The sequence below is a fragment of the Homarus americanus genome, unplaced genomic scaffold (assembly GCF_018991925.1).
Source record: "Homarus americanus isolate GMGI-L3 unplaced genomic scaffold, GMGI_Hamer_2.0 scaffold11628, whole genome shotgun sequence".
NCBI classification, from domain to species: domain Eukaryota; kingdom Metazoa; phylum Arthropoda; class Malacostraca; order Decapoda; family Nephropidae; genus Homarus; species Homarus americanus.
In genome coordinates, this window is record NW_024754732.1 from 737,085 (window position 1) to 752,500 (window position 15,416).

Sequence of the window (15,416 nt, forward strand, 5' to 3'; positions counted from 1 at the left end):
ACCTCCAGGGACTTCGGGAAGAAAATGAATTTGGAAAAATGGGCCGAAAAAAAAAATGCGTCACGCGTCACTCCCGGATGAGCGGCTCCAGGGATGGCCCTCAAGCCCCTCCCGCAAGTTTCCTGGAATATAGATTTTTCCATAACCTTCCAAAAATTCTGCCTGGAAACCTGTTTGTAAAACTTGCAGGCTGGAGGATGGCTTTGGGGGTGTTTGGTGAGGTAACTCTTTTTTTTCTGTACGTATGTGTGTTATATGGAAGGCTTTTGGAGGATTCTGGACGTACTGGATGACTGGAGGGTCACTTTGGAGTTGTTTGGAGAGGTTCATCTTATACTTTACGTATTTGTGTTGTATGGAAGGTTTTTGAGGATGGTGAAGGCTTCTGGACGTGCTGGAAAGCTTTCATTAGTTCATGTTACTTAACTTTTTTTAGACACCTTCCAAACGTTTACTTGGAGAACTCGTCTGTATGAATGTCTGGCTGGAGAGATATAATGAGACCTCTATTTAACGGAATATGTGGAGGGGAAAGTACATTATATCGAGGGTCAGATGTTAAACCTCTATCTAACGGATTATATGGAGAGAGAAGTTCGTTATATGGAGGTTTCACTATAGTCCACTTCGTGTAATAAGCGGAACACAGGTGCTCAAGTGAGTCGCAGGTGCTTAGGTGAGTCACAGGTGCTTAGGTGAGTCACAGGTGCTTAGGTGAGTCACAGGTGCTTAGGTGAGTCACAGGTGCTTAGGTGAGTCACAGGTGCTTAGGTGAGTCACAGGTGCTTAGGTGAGTCACAGGTGCTTAGGTGAGTTACAGGTGCTTAGGTGAGTCACAGGTGCTTAGGTGAGTTACAGGTGCTTAGGTGAGTCACAGGTGCTTAAGGGCGAGGAAGGTTGTGGAAGGAGTGAGAATGACGTGATGAGCCTTAAAGAACGCTGCAAGTCTCGAGAGTGACCTACTGTAGATGGTACTTGAAGGTCGAGCTCATTTATTTTCACACACCTGATGGTCATGGCCTAGTGCTGGGTAAGTCTTCTGCTTCAGTTGGGTCATGATTGGAAGTTTGTTGAGTGGTTACAAGTGATAGGTGGCCATGGACTGTGGTAGGTGGCCATGGACTGTGGTAGGTGGCTGGACTGTGTAGGCCAAGGAGGGATTAATTGTAGGCCATGGAGGACTGGTAGTTGTGGTAGGTGGCCATGGACTGTGTTAGGGGTCATGGACTGTGGTAAAGGTGACTTGGATAGGTGGCTGACTGTGGTGTGGCCATAGAAGGGTGGTGGGTGGCGCATGGACTGTGGTAGATGGCCATGGACTGTGATAGGTGGCTCTGACTGTGGTAGTGGCTGCATGGACTGTGATAGGTGGCCATTGACTGTTGGGGTGGCCATAGACTGCAGTAGTGGCTGGACTGTGGTAGGTGCCCATGGACTGTGGTAGGTGGCCATGGACTGGTGGTGGTGCCCATGGACTGTGGTAGGTGCATGGACTGTGGTAGTGGACATGGACTGTGGTAGATGGCCATGGATCTGGTAGGTGGCCAGGACTACCCAGAAATTACTTTTTATTTCTTCTCCTGTTTGAGTTGCCTGGGAGGTCCTAGAAGACTCTCCTGACCAACTCTGAAGGACTTGTTGCCCGCTGAGTGTAGGACAGTGATGGAGTGTGTGTGTGTGTGTGTGTGTGTGTGTGTGTGTGTGTGTGTGTGTGTGTGTGTGTGTGTGTGTGTTCATATAATCGCTTGGAATCATACACAATCATACTAACACAACCCTCAAGAATCATACACCTGCCAGATATCATACACAATCACAGAAAATCATACAGGAGCATACATCACTAGGGAGTAAGCAACGACCATATGAATAGAATAAATCCTTTTCATATTTGGTAACATCAAAGAGGGAAACACTAGTGGAATACGGGGATGTAGGACAGCCAGGGATTGTGGTGAGGTTAGGGTAGACAGTTTACATGTGGGTGGCTTGTGGGTGGGTTGAGAGACAGACAGACAGACAGACAGACAGATGTAAGTCTCCCTTAGATAAAACAAGTTCAGGATTTTATTAGTCTGTCAATATGTCTAACAGCCAGGTTTTAAAACTATACATCGGGAATCCACTTTTAATATTTGGGTAATGGCTGACGATTTCATTCAGCACTAAAAAAAATCTTCCATTCACTCACTCCAAGAAAGTATCTTCACGGAGATGGTCGATAAATTTCACAATGAACACTGAGACGTCTCTTGTCTCGTCAGGGTTGTCATAATCCTTCGTCTGTTGTGTCATATTATATCACATAAAATCGTAAAGATAATATTTGGAGTTAGTTTTGCACCAGGGGTTAAAACTATATATCATACATAGTGAAGTATTTACTCTTATAAGTGCTTGTAGTTCTTGGGTGCCTGGAGCCATGGAATACTACACAGTCACAAGTTGGTGTGAAAATATGTGTAAGGGAAGCGACGTGGCCACATGTCCGACACCGAGGCACATGTTGTATGTCACGTCTACCAGAGCCGGCCTGGCCATGTGTCTAGCCGGACGTGTGTATGTGTGAGATGTATTCACCCCTGGGATGGTCGGAGCCTCTCACTGTATCACTGCCTCTTATGTCTGGTCCTCAGGTAACATGATTTACCTGGGCTGTGATTGTGTGTGTGTGAGGTGGCGGTGGTGGTGTGTGAGTGTGGTCGGTGTGTGGTGGTGGTGGGTGTGTGGGTGGTGTGAGGTGTGTGTGTGGTGTGTGGTGTGTGGGTGGTGGCGGTGTGTGAGGTCAGTGTGGTGGTGGTGTGGGTGGGGAGTAGTTGTGGTGGGTGTGTGAGTGTGGCTGTGTGGGTGGTGGTGGGTGGTAGTGTGTATGTCTGTGTGTGGTTGATGCGTGTGAGTGTGGTAGAGGTGTGGTAGGAGTGTGTGTGTGTGTGTATGCGTGTGGTGTAGAAGGTGTGTAGGTGATGGTGGTAAATAGATGTGTGGATGATAATGGTTGTTAGTGTAAGTATGGTTATAGTCGTGATAGTAAGGACTTCTCACATAACCATATAATCCAGTTATTAAGAGTCACATCCCGGCAGTGAGCTCGGCCGTGTACTAGGAGCTTAAAGGATTCACTTGAGAGGTCTCTGTTCTTAATATTCCCGGCACGTCGGACCCCCACTGCCATTCACCCCATCCTGCTTCTCTCCTCATCTGTCCTTCACCCTCAACATCGCCCCTCACCCCATCTTCGGCCTCACCCCTCATCCTCGCCCTCACCCCTCATCCTCGCCCCTCACCCCATCCTCGCTCCTCACCCCCCATCCTCGCCCTCACCCCTCATCCTGCCCTCACCCCTCATCCTCGCCCCTCACCTCATCCTCGCCCCTCACCCCATCCTCGCCCTCACCTCATCCTCGCTCCTCACCTCATCCGCCCTCACCCCTCTCATCCCTGCCCCTCACCCTCTGCCCCTCACCCCTCATCCTCGCTCCTCACCCTCATCCTCGCCTCACCCCACATCCTCGCCCCTCCTCATCCTCGTCCACCCCTCAACATCGCCCCTCACCCCATCTTCGCCTCACCCCTCACTCCGCCTCACCCCTCATCCTCGCGCCCTCACCCCCTTCTCGCCCCTCACAGCTTGTTTCTTAAATATTTTCCTCTAACCGGAGACGAGGCGGCATCTGACTCAAGTAAGTTATGACACAAAGATTGATTGTGTTATGTTGTTGTTAGTTGTCATAACCTAACTCAAGGTGTGAGAACTTGTCTAGCTAACTCACCTCTCTCTCTCTCTCTCTCTCTATACATACATATATACACATACTTTCTTTCTTTCACACACACAGACACACACTTTTTCTATCTCTTTCTCTCACACACACATATACACAAACTCTCTCTCTCTCTCTCTCTCTCTCTCTCTCTCTCTGTTGTAGGCCATCCACTCATCAGCATGCTGGTGGCTCTCTAGTATTCATCCTTAGCTTGACCTGTCACTCGTCTGGGAAAATTCACCCCAAATAATTCTCGTAAACCCTTCCTTACTGAGAGCACGTGACTGTTCTAATCTCTCCAGTCAGTCAGTCGCCAGTCACATTATATTAACAGTTAGTCAGTCAGCGGAGTGTGTTATTGATGTGGGTGTTTTTATTTGTTTTTTAGTGTGTGTTTCATTTATTTGGGTTTGTGGGTGAGTCTCTCTCCTCACACTGAACGTCTTCCACCTAACCTCCTCTCCTCTCCTCGCACTCCTCCTCTCCCTCCCCACGCACCTCCTCTCCCTCCCCACGCACCTCCTCTCCCTCCCCACGCACCTCCTCGTCCCCTTCCACCTTCCTCTCCTTCACGTAGGAGTTCCCTCGCCAGGTAGGAGTCCATTTTCTTACTTCTCTCTCGCTAGTTTAATGGTCACCTGGAGACTCGCTATAAATTTAACCTCTGTAAAGTTGTTTGTATATGTGTGTGTATGTATGTATGTATGTATAATGTATGTATGATTAGAACGCAAAAACCCTAAGAGTTATAAAATTAAAAAATATATACAGGTTGAATGGCTGGAGTCATGGGAGCCTCATTATACACACATACACGCAAATACACACACACACACACACACACACACACACACACACACACACACACACACACACACACACACACACACACACACACACACACACACACACACACTCCACCACTATTCATGGTTCTTAATTCATCTTAAATGGGTCTTTGTCTGTGGCTGTGCTATTACTGTGTGAGAGAGGAGGAGGGGAGGAGGTAGGAGGAGGAGGAGGAGGAAGAGGAGGTAGGAGGGGAAGAGGAGGAGGATTCATGTCAGCTAAATGTTGGTCTTTATAATGGTATCTCTGTTGTGTTGTGAGAGAGAGAGTCTTACTCACTCTGCTCTCTCTCTCTCTCATTCAATTACATTCCTTAATTTTTCCGCCCTTCCTCCCTTCGTCTACTCCTTTGTCCCTGCTTTATCCGCCTGTTTTCTCTCTTATATTTGTATCTCCTTTCTTCCTTTCTTCCCTTCTTCGCCCTCCTCCCTTTTTTTCCTTCCTTCCTTCCTTCCTTCGATCTCATCCTTGCTTTACTTTTACCTTTTATTTAAGTTTTTCTTCTTTCCTCCTTTGTCCTTCTGCTTTCTCTTCCTTCTCCCCTACCTCCTTTTCCTCACTCATCCTCCTTCCTTCTCTCACTCCTCCTCTCCTGCACCTCCTCCTCCCCACTACCTTCCCCTCGTCCCTCCCCCTCCCACTACCTTCCCTTTCCCCCCTCCCCACTACCTTCCCTCTCGTCCCCTCCCCCTCCCACTACCTTCCTCTCGTCCCCTCCTCCCACCACCTTCCCTGTCCCTCCCCCTCCCCACTACCTTCCTCTCGTCCCTCCCACTACCTTCCTTCCTCGTCCCTCCTCCCACTACTCTCGTCCCTCCTCCTCCCTCCCACTCACCTCCTCCCTGTCCCTCCTCCCACTACCTTCCCTCGTCCCTCCCTCCCACTACCTTATGGAACACCCAGGACTTCCCTCTCCTCCCTACAAAGGTACTCTTAAAGGTTACTTGTAAAATAGAACTTGAACCTCCACGAATTTTTTTCACCAAGTTATAAAAAATATAATCCTTTTAAAAGTCTTTCCATAAAGCCTTTTTAAAGCCTCGTTCCAATATTTTTTTTTACGCTGGGATGTTAATTATTTTTATTTTTGTGTAGGAATATATTTTTGGAGTTTTAAAAGAGTTAACTTTCCTTTAATAAGTCCAGTATAGTAATTATATTTAAATTTATTAATAAACTCCTCGTTCCAATAATTTGTTATGCTTTTGTTTGCTATTTCATGATAATTTAAAATTATTTCTTGACTTCAGAAAAAAAATAATTGAGCCTGTGTGAGAGTTTGGGATATATTGTGCGGGTGAATGAATTAAAAGAACCTCTAGTTTAATGTCATTTTTCTTAGTCGTTGGAGTCTTATTAAGATTTTCGGGGAAAGAAAGTTGGAGTCGTGTGTTGAAGGGAAAGCCGAGTGAAAATCTTCCTGGAAAATAAGTAAAAAGAAAACGTCTTTATAAAAATTTCATTATCTATTTTTGTCATTTCATTGTTATTTTGTTGTTGTCATTTTTACTTTGCGAGGAAATTATTTTTTTTTTTTAAAGATTTCGAAGAAAATATTTAATAAAAATTTCCTTCCAATACCTTTTTCTTTTTTTTAGTCGCAATATTTTCACTTTTCATTTTCGGAGAAATAAACTTTTAATGGTCGGTTTGAAAGAGAATCATTTTAAATCCTTTTAGTGTTATAATAATTAATGAAAGGTTCGGTAAGATTTTATTTTTAACACTCCGAGTCGTTCGAATATATTTATTTTTTTACTTTCTTTTTAGTTTCGGGGGAAATAAAGTTTTAATGACGTATTTGGCAGGAGAGAGGGTAGGGTAGCTTACCTCACCTAACAAGATTCACCGAACTTCCTTGAATAAAAAAAACTGGACTTTGGGGAACTCCTTCACTCCCTCCCTCTTCTCCCTCCTCTCCATCCCTCCCTCTTCTCCCCTCCCTCTCCATCCCTCCTCTTTCTCCCTCCCTCTCCATCCCTCCCTCTCTTCTCCCCTCTCACTTCCATCCCTCCCTCTTCTCCCCCTCCCTCCATCCTCCCCTTCTCCCCTCCTCTCCATCCCTCCCTCTTCTCCCTCACTCTCCATCCCTCCCTCTTCTCCCCTCCTCCATCCCTCCCTCTTCTCCCCTCACTCTCCTTCCCTCTCTCCCCTCTCCCTCCTCTTCCTCCTCCTCCTCGCCATGGCCCTAATTCACAACCAAGTTTTAGTTCTTTAAAAATATTTTCTACTGTTGATGCCATTAATGGTGAGGAGAGGTTTATAGGGGGGCAGTCTCTCAAGTGTCAGCTGTCAGCCATCCGCACACAGCCCGTAAGCCCTCACGAGGCACAACAAATCGCTCTGTTTACTTAACTAATTGTGGAAGAGGAATGCAAATTAGGTTTTAAGAAATGCATAGTAATGAGGCGATTATCACTGGCATCAGCTGGCGTTAATGGAGACACCCAGCCCGTCCGCGTCTCCATTATTATTCCCACTATGACGCCGAGGACCAATTAAAACTCTCCTTCGGGATTATCATGGGTTTAAGTCCGTTTCGATTGGTCTGCATTTATACAACTTTATTTTAAGATATTTTGAGGTATTATTTTGGAAACATTTAAGGAAAAATATATATTTTTTAGAATCTCTCTCTCTCTCTCTATCTATCTATCTATCTATCTATCTCTCTCTCTCTCTCTCTACTCTCTCTCTCTCTCTCTCTCTCCTCTCTCTCTCTCTCTCTCTCTCTCTCTCTCTCTCTCTCTCTCTCTCTCTCTCTCTCTCTCTCTCTCTCTCTCTCTCTCTCTCTCTCTCTCTCTCTCTCTCTCTCTCTCTCTCTCTCTCTCTCTCTCCTCTCTCTCTCTCTCTCTCTCTCTCTCTCTCTCTCTCTCTCTCTCTCTCTTTCTCTCTCTCTCTATATATATATATATATATACACAGTTTATATAAGTTTTCCATCATTATTAATGGACCCATCTACCTCGCATAAAGTTTCTCACTTGTGAAATTATATTTACCCAAGTTTTGACAGTGTGACCTATGGTGGGGAGGCCAAACCTGACAGTGTGTACAGTCAACTACTGAAGTGCACTAGCCTCTCCTCCTGAACCATGAACCCCGGGATTCAGACTCAAGAACCCGAAACAGTAGACTGATACGACTGGAGATGACTGGGTAGCATTTAGGAGTCTCTGGGAGTGACTGTAAGTAACTGGGATGTGACTGAGTGTTAATGGAAACGACTGAAGGTCACTGGAAACAACTTGGGAGTGACTGGCAATGACTGGGGGAGAAAAACGTTCGACCTGTCAAACACACTCACAGTATAGTAATAACACGTGCCTCTCTCTCTCTCTCCTTCTCTCACTCAATCTCTCTCTCTTTCTCTCTCTCTCTCTAGCTTTACATTGTCAACATTTCTCCATTTACTTTACTATCCACGCATACATTTCTCTCTCTCTCTCTCTCTCTCTCTCTCTCTCTCTCTCTCTCTCTCTCTCTCGGGTAGACAAGTGACCCCAGCACCTGATTAGATATGGAATGAGATACCTTCCTATTTTTAGTTGTTACTGATCTCTTCCTCCCTGATCCTACCTGGCTGGTAATGAGGTCGTGAGGCGGATACCTGGGAGGGAACCTGGGGGGAGAGTACTTGGTGGGAGAGACCTAGTGGGAGAGACCTGGGGAGAGAGACCTAGGAAGGAGGGGAGACCTGGGCAGGGAGATATATCAGGTAAGATGAGAGAAATCCATATACTGTATATCTCATTTACTTATGTGTTTGTTTATATATTCCTGGTCTCTCTCTCTCTCTCTCTCTCTCTCTCTCTCTCTCTCTCGTACAAGTAGTGGTGCAGGAGAGGCCAACAGAGGTACAGGTAAAGGGTGAAGCACAGGTGTAGGCAGGTAGACGCGGGGCAGCTTCAAGTGTTCCATGCTCCAGATTGAAATACATTTTGGGAAATTGTGTTTCCCGTCGAGTTCTCTTGAAATGTTGGGGGTGGAGTTTTTCCGCGGTGTGTGTGTGTGTGTGTGTGTGTGTGTGTGTGTGTGTGTGTGTGTGTGTGTGTGTGTGTGTGTGTGTGTGTGTGTGTGTGTGTGTGTGTGTGTGTGTGTGTGTGTGTGTGTGTGTGTGTGTGTGTGTGTGTGTGTGTGTGCGCGTGTGTTTTTCTGGACTGTAAATATTTGTGTGTCTGTCATTACACCCATTAACTCACCATTAACCCACCATTAAACCAACAATTAACTCACCCATTAACCCACCATTAACCTACCCATTAGCCCACCCATTAACCCACCCATTAATCCACCATTAACCTACCTATTAGCCCACCCATTAACCCACCTATTAACCCACCCATTAACCCACCATTAACCCACCCATTAGCCCACCCATTAACCCACCCATTAACACACCCATTAACCCACCTATTAACCTGAAGTAATATCTGGAAAATAAGACCAAGAAATATCAGGTCATTTTGGTCCTGCCGTTGACACATTTCACAGTGTTTTGTGTGTGTGTGTGTGTGTGTGTGTGTGTTAGATCTCTCTAGTCACAACACTCAATTTCCTTCCACTTTTTCCTTCCTCCCTTCCACTCACCACTACTACACTTCACACCACTTCACCACCTCACCACCACTACCCTTCACCACTACCTACACAGTCTACTTAAGATGTTACTGGAGGTAGACTGTCCTGTTTTACTTCTTGTTCCTCAGATTTTTCCACTTGGCCGATTTTACATTTCCGATTTTAGAGGTAAATTGAGCGAAAAACAAAGAAAAACACCAAACGCATCTAGGCTTGGGTGAAAATCTGGGGTATTTTTTTGTTTTTTTTTGTTTTTTCAGGAAGTCAGGGTTTTTGTTCGTCTTTTGAAGGTTTTTGTTTAGGAAGGCTTTGGTAAATACGGAAGGGAGTAGAATGAGTCTTTTGTGTTGATTATGGCTGTTGACGGTAATGAAAGGCTGGGAGTGGTAGTGCTCTCTCTCTCTCTCTCTCTCTCTCTCTCTCTCTCTCTCTCTCTCTCTCTCTCTCTCTCCTCTCTCTGAAGAGGATAGAGTGATAGTGAAGTGTTTTTGAAGAGTACGCGAAAGGATAGGTGTGTGTGTGTGTGTGTGTGTGTGTGTGTGTGTGTGTGTGTGTGTGTGTGTGTGTGTGTGTGTGTGTGTGTGTGTGTGTGTGTGTGTGTGCGTGCGTGCGTGCGTGCGTGCGTGCGTGCTGCGTGCGTGTGTGTGTGTGTGTAGGGGTTCTATAAGGTTGCAGGAAAGTGGTACCAGCGCCACAACACCTTGGGCTGCCCTCATTACACAGCCAGGCAGGTGAGTAACGCGTCGCCCGCCTGTTTGTACAACTAACATCAAGAAGCGGAAGGCAGGAACCAGTGTTTGTCCTGCCAGCATAAACACACCGTCTCTGTTGACATTCCTGAAACGGCAAAACCTGAACCCGGATTCTCAAGGATTCATGCGTAAAGCGTTTTTAACACACACACATATACAAACTCTCTCTCTCTCTCTCTCTCTCTCTCTCTCTCTCTCTCTCTCTCTCTCTCAAGACACGAACTCTGGCGAGGAACATTTAATTGAGAACCCTTTTCAATATAAAGTTTTTTTCCTCGGATTCATTCTGCCATCGACATTTTCTTGGTTGTCATGAAAAGGAAATGTTGATTTTTTTTCAATAATGGAATAATATTTTTCGATAATGTGAATAGTTGGGAACGTGTGTGTGTGTGTGTGTGTGTGTGTGTGTGTGTGTGTGTGTGTGTGTGTGTGTGTGTGTGTGTGTGTGTGTGTGTGTGTGTGTGTGTGTGTGTGTGTGTGTGTGTGTGTGTGTGTGTGTGTGTGTGTGTGTGTGTGTGTGTGTGTGTGTGTGTGTGTGTGTGTGTGTGTGTGTGTGTGTGTGTGTCATCCTCAAAGGGTTAAGCAATACAATTTAAAATATTATCTCAGTGTACACATTCGAACTCACATAGGAATACTGTCCATGTCATTAAGTACGTACACAAACTTCCAGTACGTACACAGACACAAGTGGTGCACATATTTACACGCACATGACGGTCAATATAAAGGGATGGGTAGTTCTGTTTACATGTGATTCCAGTTTCTCTTTTTTTTTTATTCCTCTTAACTTTTTTCATTCTTTTTCTTCTCATTCTCTTGTTGTTTTTTCTTTCTTTCATTCGTTTAGTTTTTCTCTTCCTCTTTTTCTTTCGTCTCCTCCTTCCTCATACACTTCTACTCCTCCCTTGCTCTCCCTCCTCCTCTTCCTCATTCTCCTCCTCCCTCATTCATTTTTCCTCCTCCTCCTCCTCCTACTTTCTCCTGCACTTTTCCATCTCCCCTTCCTCCTCCTGTTTCTCTCCCCTTTCCTCTTCCTCCTCTTCCCCTTTCGCTTTCTTTCCTCCTCCTTCTCCTCCTCCACCTCCTCTTTTTCTTCTTTTTCCTCCTCTTCTTGCTCTTTCTCTTCCACGTCCCTTTCGTCCTCCTCTTCCTTCTCTCCCTTTTCCTCCTCCAAATCCTCTTTTTCTTCCCTTTCCTCCTCCTCTTCCTCTTTCTCTTCCTTTTCATCCTTATCCTCTATCTCTTTTTCTTCCCTTTCCTCCTTCTCTTCCTCATATAATAAACAAGTACAGACACAGAGACGAGTTTAATTACAAGTACAGGTACAGATACAAGTACCGGTAAAAATAAGGAAATCTTACAATGATAACCTAACCTAACCTAACCTAACCTAACCTAACCTAACCTAACCTAACCTCGACGTCTGTTGAACTGAGTGACTCTTCAGGAATACACTCAAAAGCATTTCCTTACAAAATCTGGTTGAGTGTTTTGGTCCATTAAACACTTAAGTTCTTTTTTTTTTAAGTTTCTTTACGCTTGTAGTGCCTTGACTGCTAAAAAGCTTCGAGTTTGCACCTGTAAGCTTTTCCTAACCTAACCTAACAAAGTCTCTGATCACGATGGATAAAGTCTGGGCAGTAATATAAAAAGTAAACAATATTTTCATACGCTATAATAGGTTGTTATCACCGTCTATATTAACACGCCTTTGAGCTTGTTAAAGGCAAGACAAAAACTTACAATGCAGTGATTAAGTCATGTATCAAGAAGGGTTACAATGACGCTTATACTGAAATATACTGTAATATACTGTAATATACTGTATAACGCAACATCCGGTAACCGCGTCCATAATGTTGCATATTGAACAGGTGCTTCAATACCTTCCATCCTGCAATATTGATGTTGAGCAAATATTGTACATAATATATATATATATATATATATATATATATATATATATATATATATATATATATATATATATATATATATATATATATATATATATATATATATATATATATATATATATATATATATACACGTGAGAGTAGTTTATATATTTTAGTTAAAGTGAAAAGTGTTCTTTGTTTTCACGGGTTAAATGTTGTCATTAACTATTCATAGTGAGTTAGAACTGTAAGCTCTTGTCTGTTTACATAAAATGTTTGACTTAATTGTTAATGAAACGTGAGGTACTGAATATGTATATAATTTACCTATATACATTTATGGATATATGTATAATGGATGTATACCACATATATTGCACATAGATATACATAGGTTGGCGATATTTGTCAACAGCTACACAGTCATTAATTGACCGGTGGTGGTTCAGTAATGACTGCTTTTATGAATACTCGCCTTTAATGATCCTGAACAACCACTAATGAAGGCAGTTAATGAGGCCAATCTAGATCACCTACCTCCTTATCTTCCTTCTCATCCTCCTCTTAGTTTTTTCTTTCCTCTTCCTCCTCTCTTTCCTCCTTATCCCCCTCTTCTTCCATCCTTCTTTTTATACCATCTCATCTTCTTGCTCTTCCCCTTATCCTCCTCCTTCACCCTTTTTGTAATACCATCTTCTCCCCCTCCTCCCTCTCTTCCCCCTCCTTCCATCCTCCCCGTCCTCCCCCTCTTCTCCCTCCTTCCCTCTTCCCCCTTCTCCCCCTCTTCTTCCTTCCCCTTTCTCCTTCTCCTCCTCCTCCCCTCTTCCCCTCCTTCCCTCCTTCCCTCCTCCCGCTTCCCTCCCCTTCCCCTCCTCCACCTCTTTCCCCCTCCTTCCCTTCTTCCCCTCCTGCAGATTTACCAACATTTTATAAGATGGTAATATGATCGTCCCGTCTTCCCCAGGGTCTTTTCTTTAGCACTTATAACACTTAAGGGTATAAGGATAATGTATCAGGGAGTATAAGGGTGATATATTAGGGAGTCGAGGGGAGATATATTCCAGAGTATAAGAGTGATATATCAGGGTTAAGTATAAGGTAAGTATATCATGGGGTATAAAGGTGATTCATCAAAGTTAAGGGAGATATATCAGAGTATAAGGTAGATATATCAGGGAGTATAAGGGTGATGTATCAGATTTAAGGGAGGTATATCAGAGTATAGGGTAAATATATCAGGGAGTATAAGGGTGATGCATCAGAGTTAAGAGAGATATATCAGAGTATAAGGTAGATATATCAGGGAGTATAAGGTACAGTATTAGGGTGTTATATTAGGAATTATAAGGTATAAGGGAGAGATACAGGAGGTAAACTAATCAGAAGGTTTGGGATCATGTATGAACAGTGACAGTTAATTCCTGCTTCATATTCCCGTTGGCTGGGTCGACATTTCCAATTATTACGTCAGGCCCATTGCTGACCCAATTTCTCAGTGTAATGGAGTGGTAAGCTGGAGTGGGAGGAGTGGGGGTGGGGAGAGGGAAAGGAGGGCGGGAGGAAGGAAAGAGGTGGGGTGATGGGAGGAAGGGGATAAGTGGGGTGAGGGGAGGAGGGCGGAAGGAAGGGAAGAGGTGGGTTGGGGGTAGAAGGAAGGGATGACTGGGTGAGATGGGAGGGGGTGAGGGAGGGAATAAGGGGAAGGAGGACGGGAGGGGAAGAAGTAATGGGTGATGGAGGAGTGGGAGAAGGGAGGAGAGGGGTAAGAGGAGGAGGGAAAGGGGGGTGAACGATAGCCAGAGCCTCTTTTTTGTATAGTGTCTGGATTTGCCTTGATGGTCTATGTGTAATGGTTGTTGGTTGTGTTTGGTAGTTAATTATTTGGTTGTTTCTTACAGTTAATTAATTGGTTGTGTTTATATTGAGGGAGAGAGTTTAAAGTTTATTAGAGAAGGGATGGAGAGGGGGGTATGGGCACCAGGACCCCCTTTTTATGACGTCTGGATTTGTATTTTCCTTGCTTCTGTCTTGTGTTGACACCAATGGGGGAAACTTTTTAATATATAAGATAGGTCATATGATGGTTATATGTAATACTCGCTCCAAAAAAGTATCTTCACGGAGAGAGTCGATGAATTCCACATTGAACACTGTGACTCCTGTTGTCTCGGTAGGGCTGTCAAAATCCTTCGTCCGTTGTGTCATATTGATCACATAAAAGTGTAAGAATACTTATTTTTACTTGGATTTACTTATCAATCAGGTATATTGATGATCCTCATGCACAGGTGTTGGTAAGTGTGGTACGGATGTGTTGAGGGGCAATACAGTATACAGGTGTGATATATTAGATGGTATACACTGTTATTAGGAATCAGAGTGCAGAGGTGTCAAAAAATCATGATATATTTGGTGGTGGAGGTTGTAGGGGGTGAGGTGTAGCTGTTTGATACTCTGTGTTGTATCGCTGTATAGGTGGTGAGAGGCGCTGTCGTCAACATACAGGGTAGAGAGGGGATAAGTTAAGGAGGAGGACGGGAAGACTTAAGGCTGACGAGGGCTACGATGATGGTCTCTCTCTCTCTCTCTCTCTCTCTCTCTCTCTCTCTCTCTCTCTCTCTCTCTCTCTCTCTCTCTCTCTCTGTCTCTGTCTCTGTCTCTGTCTCTGTCTCTCTCTCTCACGGACTACCTACATATACTGTAGTCCGTTAGAAGGAAGTTTCATCTTGAACGGACTTCAGTGTAAAGGACAAACCCCTCATATATTGTCCGTTAAATAGAGGTTTCACTATATATAACAAAGACATATATCTAGAAAATAACTAAATAAACTTTATCAAGGAAAAAAAATTGGTCTGGCAACACCAACAGGTAAGAGCAGATGTACAAGTTGGGGGTAATTAGCAGGTGTACAAGAGGCGTGGGTTCACAGGTGTAACAGTCTGTCTAGCAGTGTCGGTGAGGTAACATGGGCGCCGCTGCTACGAGTAACTGGTGAGTGTAATAGTGTTTGTGTACGTGTAATATTGATGTGCTTCCTGTGTACTTGTAATATTGATGTGCTTCCTGTGTACGTGTAATATTGATGTGCTTCCTGTGTACGTGTAATATTGATGTGCTTCCTGTGTACGTGTAATATTGCTGTGCTTCCTGTGTACTTGTAATATTGATGTGCTTCCTGTGTACGTGTAATATTGATGTGCTTCCTGTTACGTGTAATATTGATGTGCTTCCTGTGTACGTGTAATATTGCTGTGCTTCCTGTGTACGTGTAATATTGATGTGCTTCCTGTGTACGTGTAATATTGATGTGCTTCCTGTGTACGTGTAATATTGCTGTGCTTCCTGTGTACGTGAAATACTGCTGTGCTTCCTGTGTACGTGTAATACTGCTGTGCTTCCTGTGTATGTGTAATACTGCTGTGCTTCCTGTGTACGTGTAATATTGCTGTGCTTCCTGTGTACGTGTAATATTGCTGTGCTTCCTGTGTACGTGTAATGCACTGCTGTGCTTCTGTGTATGTGTAATACGTGTAATTCCGTGCTTCCTGTGTACGCATATTGCT

The 15,416-nt window shown here is 44.3% G+C and overlaps 1 long non-coding RNA gene across 1 annotated transcript in view; it reads left to right on the forward strand.

The window, feature by feature from the left end:
* The first annotated feature begins 14,795 nt into the window (after positions 1–14,795).
* The window catches only part of LOC121856072, a 4,096-nt gene continuing 3,475 nt past the window's right edge, over positions 14,796–15,416 (forward strand). The window contains exon 1 of the long non-coding RNA XR_006086886.1: positions 14,796–14,844. This is a non-coding gene — a long non-coding RNA (uncharacterized LOC121856072). The remainder of the gene's footprint in view (positions 14,845–15,416) is intronic.